The 12268-nt window shown below is 38.6% G+C and overlaps 1 protein-coding gene across 50 annotated transcripts in view; it reads right to left on the reverse strand.

Moving 5' to 3' along the window:
• PEAK1 (pseudopodium enriched atypical kinase 1) overlaps window positions 1-12268 on the reverse strand; it is a 309581-nt gene that overhangs the window by 240359 nt on the left and 56954 nt on the right. For 12 of the 50 annotated variants that reach the window (XM_063596822.1, XM_063596829.1, XM_055098404.2 and 9 more), the window contains exon 3: window positions 9957-10073. The exons of 19 other annotated variants lie outside the window; for them this stretch is intronic. The gene's annotated coding sequence lies outside the window, so the exon portion shown is untranslated. Of the gene's footprint in view, window positions 1-5376; window positions 5428-9956; window positions 10074-12268 lie in introns of all 50 variants that reach the window. 19 more of the 50 variants (XM_063596825.1, XM_063596845.1, XM_063596842.1 and 16 more) reach the window with 2 other exon arrangements.

The following is a 12268-nucleotide window of genomic DNA, read 5'->3' on the forward strand; positions in this document are numbered from 1 at the left end:
GAATAGGGCACAGAGGTTCTCCAACAGGCCATGTTAAGACTTTATCTTGATGAAAATGTGGAGCACTGAAAAGTTTTGAACACGGGTGTGGTAACAGTTTGAGTTTTAGACAATTATTTCCGGGCATACAAGAAAAGGACAGACCAGAAAGAATAAAGTCTAAAGGTAATGAAGTCTGGTAGACCTATTATAAGATTATTAAAATCAGCCAGGTGTGGTGGCTCATGCCTATAATACCAGCACTTTGGGAGGCCAAGGCGGGAGTATAGCTTGAGCCCAGGAGTTCAAGACCAGCCTGGGTGACATAAGGAGACCCCATCTCTCCAAAAATTTAAAAATTGGCCAGGCATGGTGATACATGCCTGTGGTTCCAGCTACTCAGGAGATTAAGGTGTAAGGATTGCTTTAGCCTGCAGTGAATTATGATCACCACTGCACTGCAGCCTCCAGCCTGGGTGACAGAGCAAACCCTGTCTCAAAAAATTATTAAAATCACTACTATCCTTAGATCCCTGTCTCAAAAAATTATTAAAATCACTACTATCCTTAGATCAAGGCAATAGGATTTGGTCCTCCTAGCCATACCTCTCCTCCAGGAAGTGAGCAGTGCAGAGGGCCAAATCGAAGTGCCTTACTCGATCTATCTCCAGAAATCACTTTCTATCTACCTGAAACCTCAGAACTCTGCTCAAATGGCCCTGTGTCCACTTCCAAGACAGGTCCTCATTCAGATACACGCACCACTAGGCCTGAAGGGGAGATGAGGGACAGCTGTTGAGAGGAAATGGGGGCTATGGAGAGAGCTTGGCCATTTTGCCAAAATTTAAAAATACATACATTTTAAATTTAAAATATATATACTTTAGAAATATGTCATATTTTTAATATATATAAAACTACAAATTGAGAATTAGCAACTTCATACCATACTCATGAATAACTGAATATTTGTGCCTAGAAACCTAAGGTTGTTTATGATATAGAGTATTAACCTGAAATTTTTAAAAATTTAATGTTTCAAGAAGATTTGAAATAATTATTTAACAGACAAAAAATATTTTCCCTATAAGACAGACATACAAAAGTCAGGATCAACTTCTCAGAAAGTCAAAGCAATTTGAAGATAGATGTGCCAAATAGGTGTTCATAACAGCTTTGTTAAAAAAAAAAAAAGACATTTAGTGAAGGATCAATGTGTGGACTAAAGGCACATATTTGCTATACACAAATGAGCTAATATATTGTACTGCTCTTCTCATTAGCTACAGAGATGCATTACCCTCACATTAAATACTCAGTGAGTAAAACACTCTGGCAAGCATCTGTTGGCTAATAACAAAGAAAACCATGAACCCTCTGAGGCCAATTTCCATCCAGCTGCAAGCATGGAAGCAGCAAACACATGCACTGCTTTTCAATATCAACCCCAAATAACCGTGAAAAAGAAACTCCTCGGCTATTCTGTGGCAAAGGCATTCCAAGTATCGATCGTGTATGCTAAACAAGACACTTGGAAAAAGTTAACTCCCTAAATCCAGGCTGGCATTTAACTTGCTTGTTACCAACAGACTGTGGTAGAAGTGACACTGAGTGACTTCCAAGGTTATGTCGAGAAAAGCCATGCAGGTTCTGGGACTAAGTTTGGGATGGCTGCTATACAGCAACGTTGCCAGACAGAATTTGGTATGTGAAACTGGGATGCTGACATAACAAAAACCTAAAAGATGCGACACTGGTTTCAAGACTGGGTGGTGGACCGAAGCTGGACCCTGGCTTGAAGAGCCTGGTAGAAACTATTGAAAAGGAATTAAAGGAGAGTTAAATGTTTTCAGAAAGACCTTGTTATGAAGTGGCAGAAAACTTAGCAAAACTGTTGCCTGCGGTAAGGTAAAAAAACAGAAAATGTTGGTAATGAACTACTACTTCTACCTAAGGCAATTTCAAAGCAGAATGTCCAAACTGTCAACTGGTTTCTTTTATATGTATAATATAAGGTAAAAAAAGACATGACCTAAAGAAGAAAGTACTTTTCCAGCAGAATTTGGGGGAAATACAAAGAAGTCAGCAATTGCTGGGTCCAAAAATAAAACTATTTCTCATCCACAATGTCTCCCAGCAGAGAATGCTCAAAGTAAGAAAAGGTCTGAGGACAAAGATCAAACGTAGGATGCAGAAAAGAAAAATCTCATCTCAAGGTAGAGACGAAAGCCAAAGGTGTTACTGTGAAATCCTTTGTTACATTTCTCTCCTGATTTCTTCTTCATGATCTTCTTCCCAGTTCCTTTTTCTGCACTTGTCCACTAAATCTAAATGTCCCTGAGGATTTTGTCCTCAATCCCGGGCAATTCCTTCTTCAATCACTCTCTAAAATCTATTAACCTCAAAAACTCTCTCTCCCTTTCAAGCCTCCACCTCCCTCTAAGAACAGCAGACAGATCTGTACATCTCCACTCAACTATCTCAGAGAAACATCAAACTAAATATTACAAAATCCTATCTTCCACTCCAAAAGTTCCTTCTCTACCTGAATACACACTGGAAAGGAATGACTGGAAACAAGTAGTGCCACACCCATTAAATTGCCCAACTTGAGAGTCATCTCTGATTTCTACACTTCCTTCTCCTCACCCAACACCAATATTTAATTAGTCACCAATTTCTATGAATTCCACCTGCTAAAGCTTTCTGGCATCTGCCCCTCTTCAAGTTATCTCCTATCTGGACTATATATAGCCTTCTAAGTGGTCTCTCCATTCCAAAATATCTTTCATACTACTCTCGAAACCATCTTCTTAAAATAAAATATTAGCCATGTTAATCTCCTGGTGAGAATCCTTCAAGAGCTCCCAATCAAAACCCTTTGATACAGCTTACAGGTAGGTACTTTGTGATCCGGCCTTTCCCTGCAAACTGTCCCCACATATCATTTATTCCAACCATGCCAAAAAACAGGACTTATACTCATGGTGGTTATGAATACATAGTTTTCTCTCTGCCTAGAAAGTGTTGTCTCCGTTATGAATACTAAGTACATTTTTGTCCATTAATTTAACAGTTTTAGAACACTTAGTAGGGCCGGGCGCGGTGGTTCATGCCTGTAATCCCAGCACTTTGGGAGGCCGATGGTGGAGGATCATGAGGTCAGGAGATCAAGGCCATCCTGGCTAACACGGTGAAACCCTGTCTCTACTAAAAATACAAAAAATTAGCCAGGTGTGGTGGTGGGCACCTGTAGTCCCAGCTACTCGGGAGGCTGAGGCAGGAGAATGGCATGAACCCGGGAGGCGGAGCTTGCAGTGAGCCAAGATAGCGCCACTGCACTCCAGCCTGGGCGACAGAGCGAGACTCCATCTCAAAAAAAAAAAAAACCACTTAACTCTGTGGCAAATCTGGCAGGCAAGTGAAAATAAATGAGAAACACTACCTGCCTCTTCTCTGGAAGCACACTGCCTAGAAAGAAAGAAAATAAGTACAACACAGGGATTTATAACGGAAAGTAGCATGGTATAGTGGACTGATTTCTTGCAGGAGGTGGAGAGATACGATTGACAGACAGTAAGCAAAACAATAGAATAAATACAATATGATCTCCTGGATCAGCAAGTTTCCTTGATATAAGTAATTTAAAACATTTTAATACTATTATACATACTTATTATAAGTAAAATACAAATTTACATGAAAGATGCAATAAAAGACTTAAAAATTCATGGGCCATTCTGGGCAAGAATGACTGTTCAGATTAGAATTTAAAGTAAACACTAAGCAGAAGAGGAGCGACTTTAAGTCAGAGAGACCCTTTCATAATTGCGCAAGTCACAACACATTTGAGTTGCACATTGAGTAGGCCCCGCCTACTCAAAAAGCCATCCCTAGTTCAGTTCAAGTTCAAATTCAGAGAAGCAATACTGAAAAATCAACAAGATTCTGTAGGACCCTTTGCTGCAGCCAGCTCATACCTTTATACGGCCCTCTATGAAGGGCTACAGACCTGGCATGGAAGAAGGCTTACTCATGACCAAGGAGTCTTGAACTCATCCATTTTGGGGGGTCCAGATTAAAGTTGCCTGTAATTATGTAAATCAGGTCTAAGAAGGCTGAGAAAAAGTTTACCTTGATTCCAATTCCTGTAGAATCGGAATTATAATAGAAAAACTGCTGACCCCCTCCCAGAATATCAGCCCTGGAAAAGTTACAACCCTGGAAAAATGGAGGGAACTCAGAAAAACCCCTGGGTTGACTAGGACCCCTATGTGTGGAATGGTGGCTTAGGCCTGAGACAAGAGGCAGTCCAGCAAAGCTGTGGGATAACAAACAAGAAAAAGAACTACTAAAGTTCTATTTTGCTTCTCTTTTATCCCAGCGCCCATGTGCACACGACCTGGCCCCAAATGTGCATTACTCAGTGATAAACATTCAGAACAGTTGTTCCCTCTGGTAAGGGATAAGAATGTCAAGGAAGAAGTCTGAAGGAACTTAAGGGGTAATAAAATGTTTTGAATTTTTACAGCAGAGTAGCTACATGAGTATATGCATTCATCAAGTCTCACTCAACTATATATTTAAGAGCTGAGTATTTTATCATAAAATTGAAATTTATACCTCAACTTTTAAAAGTTTTTCTTAAAAGATCACAATAGATACTACTTTAGATCATTCAACTGGCAAAATTTAAAAGTCTGAAAAAAAACAAGTATTAGAGAGGCTGTAAAACAACAGGATTTCTCATACATCGATGGTAGGAGAAAAAAATTGCATAAGCCCTTTGGAAATACACTTCGTATTATATCTTTAAGTTTAACATTCATTACACTATGACCCAGCAATTACATTCATAGGTGTATACTCAATAGAATCTCTTGCATACGCATAAGAGATTGACAAGAGTCATGGATAGTAATGTTTCTTGCAGCAATATTAAAAATTGCAAACACCTGAAAATAAGATTCTTATTCTTAATCCCAGGAATAAATTGAGCATGATCACTTTCAAATATTTAAGTTGTCTTTACATTTCAACAATAACCCAGTTTTTATACATATTATCGTTTGCTCAAGGTGTGCATATATAGAAATCCAAAATTAAGGCACAGAATTAAGGCATTATAATGATTTTGTATTTTTAAAAGATGGAATTTATCTATTCAACATGACTTTTACAGGAGTAAAGATAGAATTCATCTAAATGCTGGTTACATAAATTATACTATAACCACACACAAAATATCCTGTGGCTATAAACACGAATGAAGTAGATCTACATATATAGAAAAATCTCCAAGATACAGAAGTAAGTTTAAGAAGCAAAAAGTAGGCTAGGTCCAGTGGCTCACGCCTATATTCCCAGCACTTTGGGAGGCTGAGGTGGAAGGATTACCTGAGCCCAGGAGTTCAAGATCAGCCTTGACAACGTAAGAAGACCCAGTCTCTAAAAAAGAAAAAAACATACATCAGCAGCGCATGGTGGCACATGCCTGTAGTCCCAGTTACTTGGGAGGTGAAGTGGGAGGATCATGTGAGACGAGGAGTACGAAGCTGCAGTGAGCTGTGATCATGCCATTGCTCTTCAGCCTGAGCGACAGAGTAAGACACTGTTTTTGTTTTGTTTTCTTTTTTTAAATGAGACAGTCTTACTCTGTTACCCAGTCTGGAATGCAGTGGTGCAATCTTGGCTCACTGCAACCTCCGCCTCCAGGGTGCAAGCGACTCTCGTGCCTCAGCCTCCCAAGTAGCTGAGACTACAGGCATGTGCCATTACAACTGGCTAATTTTTGTATTTTTAATAGAGATGGGGTTTCACCATGTTGGCCAAGGCTGGTCTCAAAAGCCTGACATCAAGTGATCTGCCCACCTCAGCCTCCCAAAGTGCTGGAATTACAGGCATGAGCCAAGACCCTGTCTTAAAAAAAGTAAGAAGCAAAAAGTAGAACAGTAAATTCTCACAGATCAAAATAAACTCCATATATATTGATGCATATGTATGTTTGCAAAAATAATTTAAAAGTAAATAAACTGCTAATGTTAGTTTCTTTTGAAAATAGAGACAGAGGATCTAAGATGAAAGATTTAATTTTGTACATTTGCACTATCTATGAATCATTTTATACTATCTAAGTTTCTGACCACATAGCTTTTCTATTTTTTTAATTACAGAGAAGAAGAGACAGAGGCCCTCGAAAACTTTTTCTATTTCTAGTAAGCAAACTCTTCCATGACCCACAGTAGTTATTCCAAACCTTTACCGCTCCCCTCAAATCCCGTTATCTCAGTCCTGTCGCCTTTTCCCACATAGCCAAGCCAAGGACCTTGTCCTCTGCTTCAGAGGAAATGAAAACTCCCTAAATTTCCTAATTCACATCCACAAATTTGTCACTAGTTGCATCCATGAGCACTTCCTTCCCTCAGAAGAAAGAAGCCATTCCCGGCAAATCTTATGTTCTATCATGTGTTCTACATGCAATCTGCCATTTCTGCAAGGAGCCTGTTCTATTATTCTCCTCTCTCTCTCTACTTCCACAATTTTGCTCTTACCTGCTTCCTTTTTCCCCTACCTCTGTATATATGCATGTTCAAGCCTCTCCTATATTAAAAAGTACCCTATGTTCCCCTCTATCTAGCACCCTAAACTCATTCCTTCTGTTCACAGTTAAACTTCTCATGAGAGTAGTCTATACTCTTTGATAGTCTCTTCTTCATCTCCCATTCACTGCTCAACACACTAGAATCTGTCCTCTGTCTCCACTGCTACTAAAAACAAAAAACCAATCTTACTAAGGTCACTAAAAGACCAAACCAAAAGTCATGCTGTGAACTTTATTTTATTTGAACTTTCTCTGTAGCATCTGACACTAATGACCACTGCCACCCTTTTCGAAACACTCTAATCTCTTTGCTTCTGTGATATTTCTCTCTCCCGGCTCTCCACTGAGCATTGGGGGATTTAAAAATGAAAATGACAAAGTCCCTGACTTCAAGAAGCATAGTTTCTAAAATGAGAAAAACATATACAAACAATCACAACATAGTGAAAAAGTACAAAGTGCGGTGATAGCTTAGCAATCAACTATATATGGGGAAGCGAGAGAGCACTTTAGGAGGAGGAAACTAGCATGTACAAAGTAACATATAAATCAGTATGGTTTGTACAGAAATTTTAATGGATAATGACTGAACACACAAGTTTTGAAATAAACAATCTGGCTGTATCTATTCTATCTGAGGATAAAATAACAGTCTTTACCTCACAGGACTACTGTGAAGATTACATGAAATGCTAAATATAAACCACTTAGCATAGGGTCTGGCATATACAGAAAGATCTCAATAAGCGTTATCTCATATACTTTCTGACAAAAACATTCAACAAACTATGACTAAAAGAGAACTTCCTAAACCTGATATTGGGCAGTTATGAAATACCCATAGTTAACATCTTACTTGATCCTGAAAGACTGAATGCTTTCACCCTAAGATCAGAAACGAGACAAGGGCTGAGTACAGTGGCTCACATGTATAATCCCAGCACTTTGGGAGGCTAAGGCAGGAGGATCACTTGAGCCCAGGAGTTTGTGACCAGCCTGAGCAACATGGCGAAACCCCATCTCTTCAAAAAAAATACAAAAATAAGCTGGGTATGGTGGCGCCTGCCTGTAGTCCCAGCTACTTGAGGGGCAGAGGCAGGAGGATCACCTGAACCCAGGAAGTCAAGGCTGCAGTGAGCCATGTTCACACCACTACACTCCAGCCTGGGCAACAGAGTAAGACCTTGTCTCAAAAAAAAAAAAAAAAAAAAAAAACGGTTTCAGCCAGAGCAGTTAGAGACATGAAAGGGATCTAGATCAGAAAAGAGGTAAAACTATCACTATGACACGATGACATGATCTTACATATTAAAAAGCCCTAAGTAATCTATAAACAACTATTACAATTAACAAATAAGTTCAGCAAGGTTGTGTGATATAAAAATCAATTATATTTCTATATACTAGCAATGAATAATCCAAAAATGAAATTAGAAAAAAAATTTCACTTAGAATACTATTAACAAAATAAAGTACTTATGAATAAATTTAACAAAAGAATTATAAGACATACACTGAAAATTATAAAACACTGAAAGAAATTAAAGAGGCCTGAATAAATGGAAAAACATCCAGTGTTTACAGATTGGATGACTGACTGTAAAGTCCCCAAACTGATTTAAAGATTCCTGCCTCAGATTCAACGCAATCAAAATCTAGCTGGATTTTTTGTAAAAATTGACAAGCTAATCCAAAAATTCATATGGTAATATAAGCAATCCAGAAGAGCCAAAACAATCTTGAATAAAGTTGGAAGAACTTACACTGCCCAATTTCAAAACTTTATTACACAACTACAGCAATCAGGACAATGTGGTACTGACATAAGGAAAGACAAATCAATGGAACAGAATTGAAAGTCCAGAAATAAACCCCTACATTTATAGGCAATTGGTTTTCTTTAAGGGTGCCAAGATAATCCGATAGTCAGAGACAACTGGATATCTACATACAAATGAATGAAGTTGAACCCCTACATTACACCATTTATAAAAATTAAGTGAGAATGCATCACAGACATAAAAATAAGAGGTGGAACAATAAAACTCCTAGAAGAAAACATGAGTATTCCCCAGGACCTTGAATTAGACAATGGTTTCTTAGATACAACACCAAAAGCAACCAAAAAAAAAATAAGTAAACAAACACTTTTGTGCTTCAAAGGACAATATCAAGAAGTGAAAAGACCCACAGAATAGGAGAAAATATTTGTAAATCATTTCTCTTAAGAGATTTGTATCCAGCCAATATATATATACATATAAGTTGATCCTTGAACAACATAGGTTTGAACTGTGTAGGTCCACTTATATGCATTTTTTTCAACCAAACATGGATAAAAAAAGACAGCATTCATGGGATGTGACACTCACCTATACAGAGGACTGACTCTTCTTTATAGGTGGGTTAGTAGGACCAAATGCAGGACTTGACTATGTGTGAATTTTGGTATACACAAGGGTCCTGAAACCAATTCCCTGAATATACCAAGGCACAACTGTATTTCTATTTAATGTAAATATACATTTATATTATATGTAATATAAATAAACATATATATACAAATAACCTAATTTTAAAATGGCAAAGGATGAAAATAAAAATGTCTTTAAAGCCCCTACCTCTCACCCTATACAAAAATCAACTCACAAAGGGATCAAAGACCTGAAACAATAAAACCACTAGAAGAAGACATAGGGGAAAATGCTCCAGGACACTGGTCTGGGAAAAGATTTTATGATAAGACCTGAAAAGCGCAGGCAACTAAAGCAAAAGAAACAAACGAGATTACATCAAATTAACTTCTGTACAACCAATGACACAATCAACAGAGTGAAAAGACAGCCTGTAGAATGGGAGAAAATATTTGCAAACTACTCATCCCACAGGAGATTAATATCCAGAATATACAAGGACAAACATATCAAAAGCAAAAAAAAATCTGATTTAAAAATTGGCAAATGGGCTGGGCGCGGTGGCTCACGCCTGTAATCCCAGCACTTTGGGAGGCCGAGGCGGGTGGATCACGAGGTCAGGAGATCGAGACCATCCTGGCTAACACGGTGAAACCCCGTCTCTAATAAAAATACAAAAAATTAGCCGGACGTCGTGGCGGGTGCCTGTAGTCCCAGCTACTCGGGAGGCTGAGGCAGGAGAATGGCGTGAACCCGGGAGGCAGAGCTTGCAGTGAGCCGAGATCGCGCCACTGCACTCCAGCCTGGGCAACAGAGCAAGACTCCGTCTCAAAAAAAAAAAAAAAAATTGGCAAATGATATAAATGAACATTTTTCAAAAGAAGACATATACCAGCCTGGGCAACATAATTAGACTCCATCTCCGCAAAAAATTTTAAAAAATTAGCCATCGTGGTACATACCTGTAGTCCTGTCTACTTAGGAGGCTGAGGCAGGAGGATTGCTTGAGCCCAGGAGTTTGAGGCTGCAGTGAACTATAATCATGCCACTGCACTCCAGCGTAGGTACAGAGCCAGACCCTGTCTCAGAAAAACCAAAAACAATCAAAAAAAGAATGAAAAAATGCTCAACATTGCTAATCAAGGAGATGCAAATAAAAACCACACTGAGGTATCATCTCACCCCAATTAGGATGGCAGCTGTTATCAAAAGACAAAAAATAACAAATACTGGTGAAAATGCAGAGAAAAAGGAACTCTTATATACTGCTGATGGTAATGTAAACTAGTACAACCACTATGGAGAACAGCAAGGAGGTTCCTCAAAAAACTACAAATAGAATATCATATGATCCAGCAATTTCACTACAGTGAATCTATCCAAAGACAAGACTATCATTATATCAAAGAGACATTTGCACCTCCGTGTTTACTGTAGCACTACTGACAATAGCCAAGATATGAAATCAACCTAGATGTCCAACAAAGGATGAATGGATGAAGAAAATCTGGAATATATATATACCAGAGAATGCTATTTAGTCATGAAGAAAAAAAAAAAAAGAAATCCTGTCATTTGCAGCAACATGGATGAGACTGGGACGTTATGCTAAGTAAAATAAGCCAGAAACAAAAAGTTAAATAAACACTGCATGTTCTCACTCATTGGTAGTAGGGAGGGAGGGACAGGGAGAGATTTGTTAAAGAATAAAAAATTACCAATAGATACGAGGAATACGTTCTAGTGTTCTATACCACAGTAAGATGACTATAGTTAACAGTAATATGTAGTTTCAAATAGCTAGGAAGAAAATCTAAAGTTAACAGTAATATGTAGTTTCAAATAACCAGGAAGAGGATATTGAACATTCCCAACACAAAGAAATGATAAATGTCTGAGATGATGGATATGTTAATAACCCTATCTGATCACTAACATATATGTACTAAAACATCACTATGTACCTATGAATATGTACAATTATTATTGTCAATTAAAAACTAAAAAAAAAAGAAAAAGAAAATGTTCGAATGGTCAATAAGCATATTAAAAAAGTTCATAATAAGTCACTAGGGAAATACAAATCAAAACCACCATATACCACTTCACATCCACTGAGTGGCTATATTAAACAAAACAAAACAAACCCAGACAATGTTAAGTATTGGCAAGGATATGGAGAAATCAAAACCCTCATTCATTGCTAGTAGGAATGTAAAAAGGTACCGTCTTTTTAGAAAATAGTTTGGCAGTTCCACAAAATGTTAAACACGGAGTTATTAAATGACCTAGCCATTCTACTGTTAGGTATATATCCAAGAGACATGAAACCCTATGTCCACACAAAAACTTATACACAAATAAGTGTTCACAGCAGAATTTTCAAAATAGCCAAAAAAGTGGAAACAACCCAAATGTCCAACAACTGATAAATGGATAAATGAAATATGGCATATAGATATTGTGGATGAAAAAAAAGAAAAACAAGTGTGACTTTTTATTTTATTTATTTATTTATTTTTTTAGACGGAGTCTCACTCTGTCACCCAGGCTGGAGTGCAATAGTGTGATCTTGGCTCACTGCAACCTCTGCCTCCTGGGTTCAAGCGATTCTCCTGCCTCAGCCTCCCAAGTAGCTGGGATTACAGATGCTCACCACCACACCCAGCTAAATTTTGTAGTTTTAGTGAAGACAGGGTTTCACCATGTTGGCTGGGCTGGTCTCGAACTCCCGACCTCAGGTGATCCACCTGCCTCAGCCTCCCAAAGTGCTGGGATTATAGGCATGAACCACCATGCCAGACCACTTTTTTTAGCTTGATCATAAACAATTACAGTCTTTACCTGGCAGGCTTCACAGGAGAAAAATGCCCTCCCCACACCAGATTTGGTGCATACCTGGTGCACTGACATCTCTAAAGCAAGCTGCAGTCAAGACTCAGGTATTCCTAAATGGCCATGCTCTTTACCGTATCTACATTAGTAGCCCAGGTACCTTCATTCAGAAGTCTCTGTGGCCTTTAACTGAGGCCTTTCCTTAGGCAACTATGGAGAGGCCTCCTCAACAGAGGGACAACACTAAAAACACTTTCCTCCACTCTGATTCAGTACCTTCCTCCACTCCTAGCCTTTGCACCTTTTCCTCTAACCCACCCCAGATCTATAAAACAGCAGGAACCTTTTGCTGGGGGCTCCCTCAGCATTGAGAAAATCCCCACCTCTGTGTTGATCCACTTGACAGGAGGGAGCCTGCACTTTCTCAGCTTTAACTTCT

Source organism: Pan paniscus, chromosome 16, assembly GCF_029289425.2.
Source record: "Pan paniscus chromosome 16, NHGRI_mPanPan1-v2.0_pri, whole genome shotgun sequence".
NCBI lineage: Eukaryota > Metazoa > Chordata > Mammalia > Primates > Hominidae > Pan > Pan paniscus.